This window comes from Macaca nemestrina, chromosome 18 (genome assembly GCF_043159975.1).
Source record: "Macaca nemestrina isolate mMacNem1 chromosome 18, mMacNem.hap1, whole genome shotgun sequence".
NCBI lineage: Eukaryota > Metazoa > Chordata > Mammalia > Primates > Cercopithecidae > Macaca > Macaca nemestrina.
The window spans coordinates 85102022-85116460 of NC_092142.1; the positions used below are offsets into that span (position 1 = coordinate 85102022).

The 14439-nt window shown below is 45.0% G+C and overlaps 1 long non-coding RNA gene across 1 annotated transcript in view; it reads left to right on the forward strand.

The window, feature by feature from the left end:
* The window catches only part of LOC139359934 (uncharacterized), a 399483-nt gene that overhangs the window by 201185 nt on the left and 183859 nt on the right, over positions 1 to 14439 (forward strand). The gene's annotated exons all lie outside the window — the stretch shown is intronic.

The following is a 14439-nucleotide window of genomic DNA, read 5'->3' on the forward strand; positions in this document are numbered from 1 at the left end:
AAGTGACCTCTGTCCTATTACTAGGAAGAAAAATTCTCTTTCAGGAGACCTATAGCATGCTTTCCCTTATGGCTAATTGGCTCAAACTGGGTCACATACTCACCACTGGCTGCAAGAGAGGTTGGGAAAGCGGTTATCTGGAAGGCAAGGAAGGAGGATTTGCAAATGGCTACTGGGCCACCAACCGACACTGTCTATGGCAAACCTCTAGCTGTCAAGGCAATAAACCCATCAAAAGGAATGATACCTGTTTCCATTCCCAACAATGTAGTCCTGGTGACTACTCATGCAGTTCACATTTGTCAGTATTTTAATGTGTGATGTGGCACAGGAAAAGCATTTGACAAAATACAACACTTGGTCATTAAGAACTAGAAGGAAATTTCCTCAACTTGGTAAAGAGCAACTGAATAGTCAAATAGAAAAAAAATGATATCTTACCCCTGTCTCACACCATATACATAAATTAATTTAAAATGTTTCAAAGAGCTAAATGTAAGAACTAAAACTGAAATTTCTAGAAGAAAAACATAAGGAATGTATTTCCACAAATTTGGGACAGGCAAAGATTTCTTAGACCTGACAGAGCACCAAACAGAAAAAATTTTGATGAATTGATATTTATCAAAATTTAAGTTTTCTCTTTAAAAATATTATTAAAAACTTTAAAAAGGCCAGGTGCTCTCATGCCTGTAATACTAGCACTTTGGGAGGCTGAGATGGGCGGATCACGAGGTCAAGAGATCGAGACCATCCTGGCCAACATGGTGAAACTCCATCTTTACTAAAAATACAAAATTAGCTGGGCATGGTGGTGGGCACCTGTAGTTCCAGCTACCTGGGGGGCTGAGGCAGGAGAATCACTTGAACCCAGGAGGCAGAGTTTGCAGTGAGCTGAGATAGCACCACTGCACTCCAGCCTGGTGACAGAGTGAGGCTCTCTCAAAAAAAAACTTTAAAAATAGTACTAAAAGTTAAAAAGCAAGTCCCTCAGTCTGCAAGAAGTATTTACAAAACACATGTCTGGAGAGAGAATTGTATCCAAAATACATGAAGAACTGTTAAAACTCAATATTAGGAAGATACACAATCCAACTTTACAAATGGTCAATACTTCTGGACAGACCCTTCACAAAGAAGATACATCAATGTCTATTAGGCATACAATAAGATGCTCAATATCACCTGTAATCCCAGAACTTTGGGAGGCTGAGGCAGGGGGATCACTTGAGATCAGGATTTGAGACCAGCCTGGCCAACATGGTGGAATCCTGTCTCTCCTAAGAATAAGAAAATTAGCCAGACATGGTGGTGTGTGCCTGTAATCCCAGCTACTCAGGAGGCTGAGGCAGGAGAATTGCTTGAACCAGGAGGTGGAGGTTTCAGTATGCCAATATCGCACCATTGCACCTCAGCCTGGGTGACAGAGTGAGACCCTGTTTCAAAAAAAAAAAAAGATGCTCGACATCACTAGTCATCAGGAAATGCACATTAAAATGACAGTATAGTAACACTATCCACCTGCCAGATGGCTAAAATTAAAAAAACTAAAACTACCAAGTGTTGGAGGGGACGAAGAGCAACTGCAACCCTCATACAGGGTCTGTGGGAGTGTAAAATGGCACAGCCCCTTTGAAAAGCAGTTTAGCAATTTCTTACAAAGTTAAATGTACGATTACTGAATGACCTAGCAATTTTGCTCTTAGGTATTTTTCCCGAGATAAATTAAAACATTTGTTCACAAAAAGATGTATATGCAAATGGTCAGAGCAGTTTCATTTACAGTAGCCAAAAGCAGGATACAACCCAAAAGCCCACCAGCAGGTTAATGGATACACAAGTTGTGGTAGATCTGTACCACGGGACACTACCCAGCAATAAAAAGGAGCACATTCCTGATATACAAAACACTGTCCCTGAAGTTTAAAACATTATTCTTTGTGAAGGAAGTCAGATGCAAAAGGGTACCTACGGCGTGATTCCATTTCTATGACGTTCTAGGACAGGTTGAGCTAATGTGTAGCTATAGAAATTGATCTGTGGTTGCTTGGAGAGGAAGATTGATTGGGAAGGGGCATAAAGGAATTTTCATAGTGATATAAATGAACTAAGTAAAAGACATCTTTGTTGGAGTTATGGTCACATGGCACATATATTTTTCAAAATTTAACATGAGCACTTATCATTGTAAATCAATTTTACCTCAATAAGATTGATTTTTTAAAAATCTGTCCAATAGCAGAAAAGGGTGTACGTGTTACTTCTGGCTAATGCAAATGTCTGCTTCTACTGCTTAAAAAGGGGGCAGTATTTTCATCTTGCAGAAGGCGTAGATAGAGCTGAGATCTTTCCAGGGACAACTCCAGTCTCACAGTTGGGTGTCAGGCCAGAACTTTGAATTGGTTTTTTATTGGGAAAATGTCTGCATCATGCAATTAGGGTTTGCTTCAGCCTCAGGCTCGCTCTGGACTTCACCAAGGCAAGATTTCTTCTGGCTACACACACATATTCACACTCACACCACAAACACACACACATATACAGCCACCCCACAGACATATTCACAACCTGCACACACATATATGTACATTCATTCCCAACACACACATACATTCACACCCACACCACAGACACACACCACACACACTACTCCCTGCATACACATATTCACACCCACACCCCTACTGAAAGATAAACTTGGGCCCATCAACATTCTAATGAGTGTAAATGAGCAAACAGCGATTCATGGAACAGGCAACTCCAGCTCGCAGGCGGCTCAGGGCTCCACCGAGGGGTGAAGGGGAGGCTTTTATAAGGTGCTCCCCAAGCAGGACAAGAACAGACTGGATTCTTCTACTGGAAAGTCCCTTAGAGAGGTGAGTTGGCAATTTCTGATTAGGAAGCTTAAGTTGTTTCCCCTGAGCTAGTACCATTCACTCTGCGTTGGCGTTCAGTTTGCCAAGCACACACATTCACACCGCACGCACACACACCACACACATATGCGTACACATCACACTCACACCACATGTACCACACACACCCCACATGCATATATATACACATCACACATACAGTCACACGCATACATATACACATCACACACACATTACACACACATCCACACAAACCGTGCACTCACACACCACCTGCATGTGTACACATCACACACACCTACATGATGCACCAACACTCACATACCACATGCATATATATATACACATCACATACGTACACACATCACACATTCACATGCATCACACACACCACAGATATATATATATATACATCACACACATGCATATATATACACACACATCACACACACATCACACGCATATATATACACACACATATATATACGTACACACACCACACACACATTCACGCATATACTAGAAACACCCATACACAGAACATGGAGACTCCAGAAATGCAGCATGGGCAGAGTCGGGCCTGGTGGGACAAAGAGCCACCTATTCTCCAGGCGCCTGCACTGGGGTGAGCATCAGGCACTACTGGGGTGTTGGCCTTGCTGAATATGTCCCTGGGGTGGGCACTGGAGCACCTGCTGATGCTGCAGTACCGCCTAACCAGAACTGCCCCCTGCCTGAGACACAGCTGCTTTCCCATGGCAGTCAACAGGCTGAACCACGGAGGTGAAGCCATTGTCCATGTACACAGGTGTAGGGTGAACCATGCCCTTGGTTCCAGCTCCCCACCCTCCGCCTGCTGCTGCTGAACTGAGAGTGCCCACGTGGGTGGGATGACAGGCTCCGCCCCTTCATGTGGCCTCAGCCACGTGGCTCTCTTTGGCCAATGGGATGTTAGCAACCACAGGGGGCGGGGCTCACGGTTTCTTTGCCAGGCCATGAGCACGTGCTGAACTAAGGCTGCGGCGAGAGACGGCCACCCAGGTCAGGGAGGCCAAGAGCAGTGGAGCTGCCCAGCAGACTCGAGCTCACCCTGGGCACATGCGCCCTCTGTGCATATTGTTCTTCTGTTCCCAAGGTGTTGTGCTGGTTATTATGCAGTACTGTTCCATCAAGCATAACTGGTAACGCCTGACAAGTGTTTAGGTCACAGCCTGTGCCCACGTCGGACTCCAGCATCCTTGTGCCTCCCTCTCGGTTTGTGCTGTTTTTATTAGCATTCTCATTGAAGCCCAGGGTTTAAATTCTTGGAGAACGTAGAAGCTATTGTTGGGTAAGTGGGCTTTAGCTTTTGAGCCTGGCAGGGTGAGTGGGAGGGATGTGATCTCAACAGTTTGTAGAAGTCGGAATACAGTCCATGCCATGTGGTGGAAGCCTGCCCACGCGCTCCTGGTCTGCTTCTCATCTTGTTAGATGGAGGTCCTCAGTCAGCCCCTTTCCTTCCTGCTCAACCATGGCCACGTGCCTGGCAAAAGCCTTCTCTTCTTTTCCTCTACCCTGCTAGGAAATAATGCAGTTACGGATCCTAACACCAATACCAACAGCGAAGTACACTGAGAACACGCTCTCTGACAGTGGCCACTCTAAGTCTTACACGTATATATTGTCCCATTTAATCTTTCCTGCGTACGGTGGGGTCTTACCATGCCCATTTTACACACGGGAAAACTGAGGGCCGGTTCTTACAGCCCCGACCAGTGACCTCACCATTGGTTTCTGGAAGAACTGAAGACTGGGGAAGTGCTGTTTCCACAACTAAGTATCTGAAAATGTTACTGCGAGGATTGCTGATAACATGGACATTCGTGGCATTTTTGTCACTCATTCAACAATCTGATTTGATGGTAATCATTATTCATGAGGTCATATGACAAAATGTTTCAGCTTCAAAATGCATGAAACAAAAACTGATAGAGCTAACAGGAGAAAGAGTAGAATCCATAACTACAGTTGGAGATTCCAATACTCCTATCCCAACAATTGATGAAACAAATAGACAAAAATGATCATGACATGTAGAAAACTTGAACAACACTATAAACCAACGTGATCTGACTGACAGTTACAGAACACGCTGGCCAACAACAAGAGAGTGCACATTCTTTTCACATGCACATGAAATGTTCACATGCACATGGAATGCTGGCCAAGGTGGACCGTGTTCTAGGCCACCATGGCCCGTGGCCTGTTTTTTATTGTACAGACCGTGACCTAAAAGTGATTTTTATATCTTTAAAGGGTTGCACAAAATACAGCAAAACTAAAGAAAGAAGAACATGCAGCAGCGACACTCTGTGGCTGGCAAAGCCTAAAATATTTGCTCTCTGGCCCTTTCCAGAAAAACCTTCTCTGCCCCTGTTCTAGGTCAGAAAATAAGCCTCGATAAATTTTAAAAAAATCTTTTAATGTTTTTAAAATTTAAAATTTAAATTTAAACTTGACCACATTTAAATTTAAATTTAAATCTGACCACAGTTAAATTAAACTAGAAACTATCAACATGAAGGTATATGAAAAAGAAATCCCCAAATGTCTGGAAATAAACAGACCAATGAAATAGACCAGAGTCCATCAACAGGTGCTTTTTGGGGGATTTATTACACAGTGAAGAAGGCACTCCAATACATCTGAAGAATATCTAGCATTCAGTAGTGTTGGGACAATTGGAAAAAGTGTGAAAGTAAAAAAACTAAACTCTAAAAATGTTAGGAATAAATGTGGAAGAACACATTTGCAACTTTGAAGATAGAAAAACTTTCCTTATCAGATAAATGCAAAAGTAATAAAGGAAATAAATGACAAATTGAACTATGTAAAAATAATACAATAATTAACACCATAAACAAAGTGAAAATTCAGGTAATCAATTGGGAAAAATATTTGCAAAATATGAAACAGAGAAAGGAATAATATCCAAGATAGTCAGAGCCCTCTTAAAAATCAGGTGTAAAAAGATATAGACATGCACATAGATGTATAAAGAGAAAAATGATCAAAGGATAAGCTTTGGGAGGCTGAGACAGGAGGATGGCTGAGGCAGGAGAGTTGCTTGAAGCCAGGAGTTAGAGACTAGCCTGGGCATCAAAGTGAGACCTCCATCTCTACCAAAAAAACCCCCAAAAAAATAGCTGGGCATGGTGATGCACATCTGTAGTTCCAGCTACTTGGGAGGCTGAGGTGAGAGGATCCCTTGAACCCAGGAATTTGAGGCTTCAGTGAGCTATGATGGCATTCCTGTATCCAGTCTCTGAGACAGAGCAAGACTCAGTCTTTCAAACAAATGAACAAACAAACAAAACAACCCCAAGATATTGTTTTTCTTTTATCAGTAATAATAAAAGAATTGATCACAGCCAGCACTGGGGATAGGCTGGAGAGCAGGGTAACACTATTGGTGGCCCAAAAATTGGTATGTTATTTTTGGAATCAATTTGACAAGACCTATTCTAATTGAAAACTCAAAAACCCTTCAACACGGACATCCATTTTGGAAAAGAAATACCCATATGTGCGCAAAGAGGCAGATCTGAGATATTCACTGGAAACGTGTTTATGATAGTATCATGAGTAACGCATGAACATGTGAGCACTCTCTGCTGCTCATGTGGATCTCTAGGTGTCTTTGCAAACCTCACCGAGCTTTGGTGCTTAAATGCCAATTTGTGACAATTGGAAATACCGAAATGACTATCAATATAAAAATGGTGGCCGGGCACGGTGGCTCAAGCCTGTAATCCCAGCACTTTGGGAGGCCAGGGTGGGCAGATCACGAGGTCAGGAGATCAAGACCATCTTGGCTAACATGGTGAAACCCCGTCTCTACTAAAAATACAAAACAAATTAGCCGGGCGCGGTGGCGGGCGCCTGTAGTCCCAGCTACTCAGGAGGCTGAGGCAGGAGAATGGCGTGAACCCAGGAGGCAGCTTGTAGTGAGTCGAGATCGGGCCACTGCACTCCAACCTGGGTGACAGAGTGAGACTCCGTCTCAAAAAAAAAAAAAAAAAAAAAAAAAAGATGGTAAAACAAATGATGATGTTTCTGTACTGAATATTGTGCATTGGTTTAAAAAATGAGGTTGTGAAGTATTGTAGACATAGAAAGATCTCTAAGACATATTGCTGGGAGAAAAAGTAAGCTTCTGAACAATGCGTTCAATATTTTGCCATTTATGTGTAGGAACACAAGGTGGTAACTATTATATGTATACACATGTGTGTGTGTGTGAATTCATAGAACATCATCTTGAGGGGTACATGGCAAATTGGCCAGCAGTTTTCTCTTGGTGTAGAGCTTATAGGTGGTTTTCATCATTTCTCTGTGCTTTTGTCTATTTTTCAAGCTAGAGATTACTTTTGAAATTTAAAAAAAGTTAAAAATCAGCATGTGAGTGATAATGAGTTTTACAACATATTTATCTACTCTATAAGGGAAGCAGTCTTCCTGCTGTTAAATCCAGGCGAGTTCAATATGCTTTTCAGTTTCCAAAGCTATGTCCATTTATAATTTTATTTTATCCTCGTAAATCCATCCTGAGCTGAGGGAGCTAATCGGCCTTCATATGAGGGTGCCTGAAGATGTTTCAGGCATTTTTATTTTATTCTCAACTCTAATTCGAGGAGGGAAGAGTTGGCCTTTTCACCTAACATCCGATATGTCCCTCTCACACTCCTTAATACTCTGTCTCCCCGGAGTGGCCTCGTGCCAGATCCTCTAGAATCCAAGGCTCCTTGGTGATGCATTCACCCAGGGCAAGAGAAGATCCTCAGCAAGGTACAGGTAAGGGAGCCATGTCGCCAGGCCAGCACCCCCCTCCCCAAATTCTGATCTCTGAGAGTCTTTGCAAACCCCACCAAGCTTGGAAGCTTAAATCTCAATTTGTGACAAAGCTTACAGAAACCACACTAAATAGAAAGTCTTCATTTTTCTGAGCATATTGGAGACCTAAGAGGCCAAGGAGAGGAGCCTTGGAGGAATTTCTGAAGAGAAGGCAGAGGAGGAAGCAGCGGGCCAGGGAAGGGGGAACCAGGGCTGGGATGTCACCTTCCTGATTCAAAGTCTGAGTGCCTAAGGGAAAAGTGCCTTCTAAGGGCAGCGTTGTAGGCAAATGCTGCTTTCTTTTCTCAACACAGCCGCCCCAGGGCCCTTGGAATCCTGGTTCCAGTGTCCTGCAGTAGGTTTGTCCAATCCTGGATCGTGAAGCAGTGCTGAGTGGGGACATCGATTTAGTCAGCTGCAGCCAAATTATGAAAAGTAAATACATTTAGAAAAACGAAATAGACCAGCACTCTCAAACTAATATGCATCACCTTGCTGCCATGGGAGCTTGTTAAAACACAGGTTGACACCGTGCAGGTCTCCAGTGGGGCCCTGGATTCTGCATTTCCAACTCAGACGACTCTGAGGCCACTGGCCCAGGGACCACACTTTGAGTACCGAAGGACAAGGTGTTAAGCTGGACCAGACTGGTACAAAATGTTTCAGCATGCGATGTACATCAGATCACGTCTAGTTTTTCGAGCGTTTACTTCAAACGGGTGTGTGTACATGTGTGGGTACTGTGTTGACATGCATACTCTTGTAACAGAATGTGGTTCAAAACACTGAACTGGAACTAGAAGTAGGACTCGAGTCAAAGGAAGACACACTCAGGTGGCGTCTGACTATGCATCATTTTGACTAGATTTTAAACACGAAGACGTCACCATCAGGAACGTACTTCTTATCTAGTCCCACGTTGCTTCCAATACGAACATTTGAACCTGTGCCATTTCCTGTGGCGAGGGCTTACACAGAGGGGTGAGAAGGGCATATCTATTTTGAATTCTCATTTCAAAACCTCCCAATATCATCGAAATCAACTGGCACAAACAGAGCGCCTGGGAGTTTCTTTCATAGAAATGGCCAAGTGCGTCTATCAATGGAGCACACGCAAGCTGGGCGGAAGAGCCTGCCAATGGCCGCTCCATCAACTCTGGCAGATGTGTACATTACCCCTTTTGATCTCAGAGGATGCTGTATTTAGATGACATAATATGCTTTTGGTTATCTTTCTCGAAGGTAGAAGGGACATAAGCAGATATCCACTTTTGCAAGATAAAATTAGCACCTCTTTGCTGGAAGATAAACATTTCGGCAGGAAAGCCCTGATTAAAGTACAAAGCAGCCAGGGGGTATTAGGCTGCACCCCTTTGAGCGAAATTCCTATTTATAATAAAAGGAAATAACATTGGTATGACATAGGGTAACAAAGAGAAGCCACCTACCGCAGCCTCAAAGAAATAGCGTCGTTATTGCAGGCTTTCTGGAAAGTTCCACTATGATTTGGTTCCACAAAGGGGTTTAGGGGAGGAAAGGGGAGAGGGAGGCCTTCCGTTGGTCTAGACCCTTTCTGCTCCCACGCTCCAGGGCTGTAGGAACAGTTGTGTGGTTTGCTGACTATGCAGGGCAGCATGGCAGTGGCGGGGTGTGGGGGCAGCTCTGAAGCTATTCACCCCAATGGAGAGCCCGGTCTGCCTGCAGTGGGGCACTGTTTTGGTCATTCTGGCAAAGGCACCTGGTGGGCTCACCAAGGCAGTCGTTCTGTTCCTCTAAGATAACTCTGCCCACTCCCATTTCTGTGCTGTGTCCACAGAGACCCATGTTCCCCAGAATGACGTTCCCTCTCAGCAGCTGCTCATGGAACAGTGGAAGGGAAAATCCCTGGTCCCACTTGTAGCCAGGAAGACGGTCCAGCAGTGCACGTTGTTCCAGACTCTTCATCTTTCTCCACTGGATGGCTGTCTTTCAAAATCAGAGCATGCTAGCACCAGGAAGCTGCCTAAACTGTTTGCTGAAACTTGCAGAAATTCCCAGCAGCCTTGTAGCTCCTCACTTCTTCCTTTCTGCAGGAGGCATGTAAGGAAGTCCACTTCATTCAACAGATATTTATGGCTGTTTGCTGCGTACCAGGCACAGCCAAAGCTGAAGGTCCATGGTGGTGAGGCAGTGGGGAGCCCTGTCCTCACCGCCTGGCAGAGATGACAGACCAGGTGTGGAGAGGCCCATGGGAAGGGGATTTCACAACACAACAGCCCTTGAGACTCTGGGGCTCGGTCTCTGCATGCATCCAAGGGATGAATTCAGAGGCATCCAGATAATGAGGGGAGACGGACGGAGAGGAACCTGCATGTGCAGTGGCTCAGAGGCAGGCGGCTTGAAGGTAGACCTGCTTGTCTGGGTTCCACAGATGGGAGAAGGCTGGCGTGGGAGCCAGGACCCAGCATTCGGAGCCCTGTAAAACACATGGGTACCACACGTCCCAATTTGCCGGTTGCACATCCCAAGTCTGTGACTATTGTTCCACTGTGATTATTGACAACATCCCCCTTGACTCTCAGAAGTGTCCAGGTTGGAGCAACGAACCATACAGACACTCTAGGAAGGATTTTAATAAGCAAGAAGATGACATATTTGTGCTTGCTGGTGAAAGAGCACTCGGGCTGCCCTGCAAGAATGGCTCAGAGTTGGGGGCGGGGCGTGGATGGGGAAAAAATGGCCATTGACCAGGGTAACTGCTTTGAGGAAAAATCAGTAATCAGAGCTTTGGGAGGTTCCTAGACACTGGCTGTGAACTGACACTAATTCTAGGAGACCTAAAATGTCACTGGGTTTACCAATATAAGCAGGGGCTTATGGAAGCCAACTGATCTGTGGAGTTCCAGCTTAGGTCTCTCCTAAAGTGGGCCCAGCGGGTCCCTGAACCTGTGCTGTGGTTATTCCCCCAGTGCTAGGGGGCATAACTAGAATAGACATACCCATTAGCTGGCAGATGATGGGGAGAGAAAAGGGGCTTGTCGGGCAATTTCTAGTTACAGTTGATTACAGCGATTCTGATTCCAGGCTGCTGTTCATTTATGCACAGTCCTGGATTACTTGAGAGTAAGGACTGTCCAGAAGGGTCTGCCTCCCACTTTCAGAATCCCCTTTGGGTCTGGGCTCACTGGTGGACCTGCATAGGCCTTGTGTTAACTGCTTATTTCTCCTACTTGGGAGCTCCCCCAGCACCCAGCTAAAAGGGCTCCAAAATTACAAAGATGCATGGGTTATAAAGATGCATGGGTTATAAAAATGCATGGGTTATAAAGATGCATGGATTATAAAGATGCATGGGTTATAAAGATGCGTGGATTATAAAGATGCGTGGGTTATAAAGATGCATGGATTATAAAGATGCATGGATTATAAAGATGCGTGGATTATAAAGATGCGTGGGTTATAAAGATGCATGGGTTATAAAGATGCGTGGATTATAAAGATGTGTGGATTATAAAGATGCGTGGGTTATAAAGATGCGTGGATTACAAAGATGCGTGGGTTATAAAGATGCGTGGGTTATAAAGATGCGTGGGTTATAAAGATGCATGGGTTATAAAGATGCGTGGATTATAATGAAGCTTGAACTTGTTGACATCTTCCATAACAGTGAGGGTTGACATGGCCTAGAGCTCCTGCTGTTATTTTATGGGTTGCACCTCTGAAGAGGGTAAGGACTTGGCCTGAGCCCACCCTTCCTGCTTTAGAGGGCCTTCCCCACCCTCCATTCAGGTCCCCAAAGCTCCTCATCAATCCTGGTTTTGCAGCCATTTATACCTTGATGTGAATTTCTGTTCTAGCATTTCCATTCCTCTTGGGGGAGGGTGTATTTTAGGGATCGCATTTTGTGGTGAAAGATTTCAGTGAGACAGGCAGAGACAAGAGACGCTTTTGGGGTGTGCCTGTGATAACATGGATTTCCCTTGCTGTCCTTCTCTGAGCATCATTGAGCCCTTGGCCATCAGTTCTCCAGGCTGCCCTGGGCCACGGTGGCTGCACCTGCTTCTCTAGGGAGGATCCCAGGGACTTACCTCCCTACATCTGACATCCCCTCCTTGACTCTGAGTCTCTTTTGATGACAGACACGTTCAGTGAAACCAATTCCCTGTTCAGCCTTCCTGTCATCACCTGTGTGGCTCTTCCAAATGCAGCCTCTGTTTAGCTCATCTGGAAAAACAGTCCCTCCACCCCCACCCCGTGTTCCCTCTTCCAAATGAAAATACACATTTTTTTCATTTTTGAGAAATAGATTTGATATTTGATATATCAAAGAGAGGAGGAAAAGTTTCAATGTAATTTCTACTTTACAGTCAGGACAGATTTTATTTTTAATCACATCTTTGTGAGCCTTATTTAGGGGCTTGGCATAATCCATCTGGGGCTACTTCAAGGATTCTTTTTGCTTAAAACCTCCAAGATCTTCCCTCCTTAGGGGGAATATTCCCTGCAGGCTTGTAAGTGTCACCTGATCCACTTCAGCACTTAATCCAGCCCACAGCAGATTCAGACAAGCACTGAAAAGACAGTGATGGGCCCCCATGCTCTGTGAAATTCAACAGAAACACAATACTAAACCTCCAAAAATGTAAGAAAAGCCAGCAAAGAGCAGAGGATCATGACTGCATTTTGCAGTCATCATATTTCATGTGTTGATTTGCTTTATTGGTTCATCTTCTGTTAGTTACCCCTTCCTTTCATTGTTTTCTGTTTTTATGTCTTTTCAAAAAGCCACTTTCTTTGTAAGATAACAGTAGTCCCCCTTTATCCTCGAGGGGTATGTTCAAGACCCCCAGTGGATGCTTGCAACTGTGGAGAGTATGGAACCCTGTGTACACTAGGGTTTTCCTGTACGTACCCACGATAAAGTTTAATTGATAACTGAGGCACAATACGAGAGGAAGAACAATGAATAATAATAAAATAGAACAATAACCATATACCACCATAAAAGTTATGTGACTGAATCTGTCTTTCTCTCTCTTTCTCTCTCTCTCTCACTCACTCTCTCTCAATGTCTTACTGTACTGTGCTCACCTATTTTCAGACCCCATTGACTGAGGGTAACTGAAACCGCCTTGGAAAGCAAAACTGCAGATGGGGGGGGACTACTGTAGATTTCTCTTTCTTGGCTTTTAATTTTTTTCTTGTTTAAATTAAAATGCAACTTACATACAGGAATAGGGTACAGAGTACACAAACCTTAAATGTATAGCTTGAAGATGGTCACATATGTGGACACAGAGGGTCCCCCCCCCAGCAAACCCTGTACAGAATACTATCCCAGAGATGGCCACACTTCCAGTTTTGACTCTCAGTGTGTTTGGAAAAACACCAGATTCCTAAATCGTGTTCTTGACATGGATGCCCTGACCTGCTGGTATTGGTTAACCCTGTCCTCTGGACAATCTGCCGTGGTCTGAAGCCTTCCTGTGACCTTCTGGGATCCCAGACAGCGGGGCTCACTTGAACGCACCCCATTTTCCAGCCGTCCCAGACTGGCTTCTGTCTTTTGGGATAAATTCAAAGTGTCACTTAGTCCTCTCTCAGTTTCTTCTTCAGCAACCTTGGCTCTCACGACTGCTGAGGCAGGACTTCAATGCCAGGCCCCTGCTTAACTGTTCTTGGCCAAACAGTACAATATGATTGATAGGGACCTCAATATGATAGGGACCTTAATATGATAAGGACCTCTACCTGCCCATGTCAATCTTGAATTATAACTGGAGTCCGGCTGGGCACGGTGGCTCAGACCTGTAATCCCAGCACTTTCAGAGGCCAAGGTGGGAGGACTGCTGGAGACCAGGAGGAAAAAGCCAGGTGTGGTGGGACATGCCTGTGGTCCCAGCTAGCTGGGGGGCTGAGGTGGGAGGATTTCTTGAGCTCAGGAGTTCAAGGCTGCAATGAACTGTGATCCTCACGTCACTGCGTGGAGAGTCTGGATGACAGAGTGAGACCCTGTCTGAAAAGGAAAAAAGAAAAAACGAAAAAAGAGAAGTCTGAAGGTGAGATTCTGAAGATGGACGTCCCAACTCCCTAACTCCACTACAGTCGAGATTTTGGGTATGTAAACCTCAGGTCAGTGACGGCAGATTTGCAATGTTTGCCACCGCCTTCCTCCTGGCAGACATCACCAGTCCCTCCTTCAGCTCCCTCCTGCCCAGGCTCGAAGAAGCATCATCTCAGTCACTAGTTTTCAGCCTCAGCTGCACGTTGGGATCACATGGGAGCTTTGAAGAAATCCCAGTACCGGGGTCGCACTCCCAAATATTCTGATTCAATTAGCTGGGGGTGCAACCTACGTAGGAGGTGTTTAAAAACCCTCCCCTGGTGATTCTAAAGTATAGTAAAAGTTAAGATCTGTTGTTGCAAATCCTTCTCAAACAAGGCTTCAGGAAGCCACTACCCCAAACAGACGAAATCCGTGTCCTTTCTGTTCTAAACCCCGGCTACCCCGTGTGGTTCCGGGACCAGCGACTCTGGCCTCCCTGGTGCTAGTTAGTGATGAGACCCTCAGCCCCATCCAGACTTGCTGAATCTGAACCTGCCCTTTCGTCAGATCCCCAGGGGCTCCGAGCGTGCCGCTGGGCTGGAGGAATTCCAAAGCCCCTCACAGCCCTCATAGTCTGTGATTTCGGCTCCATGAGCCTCCCTCAAC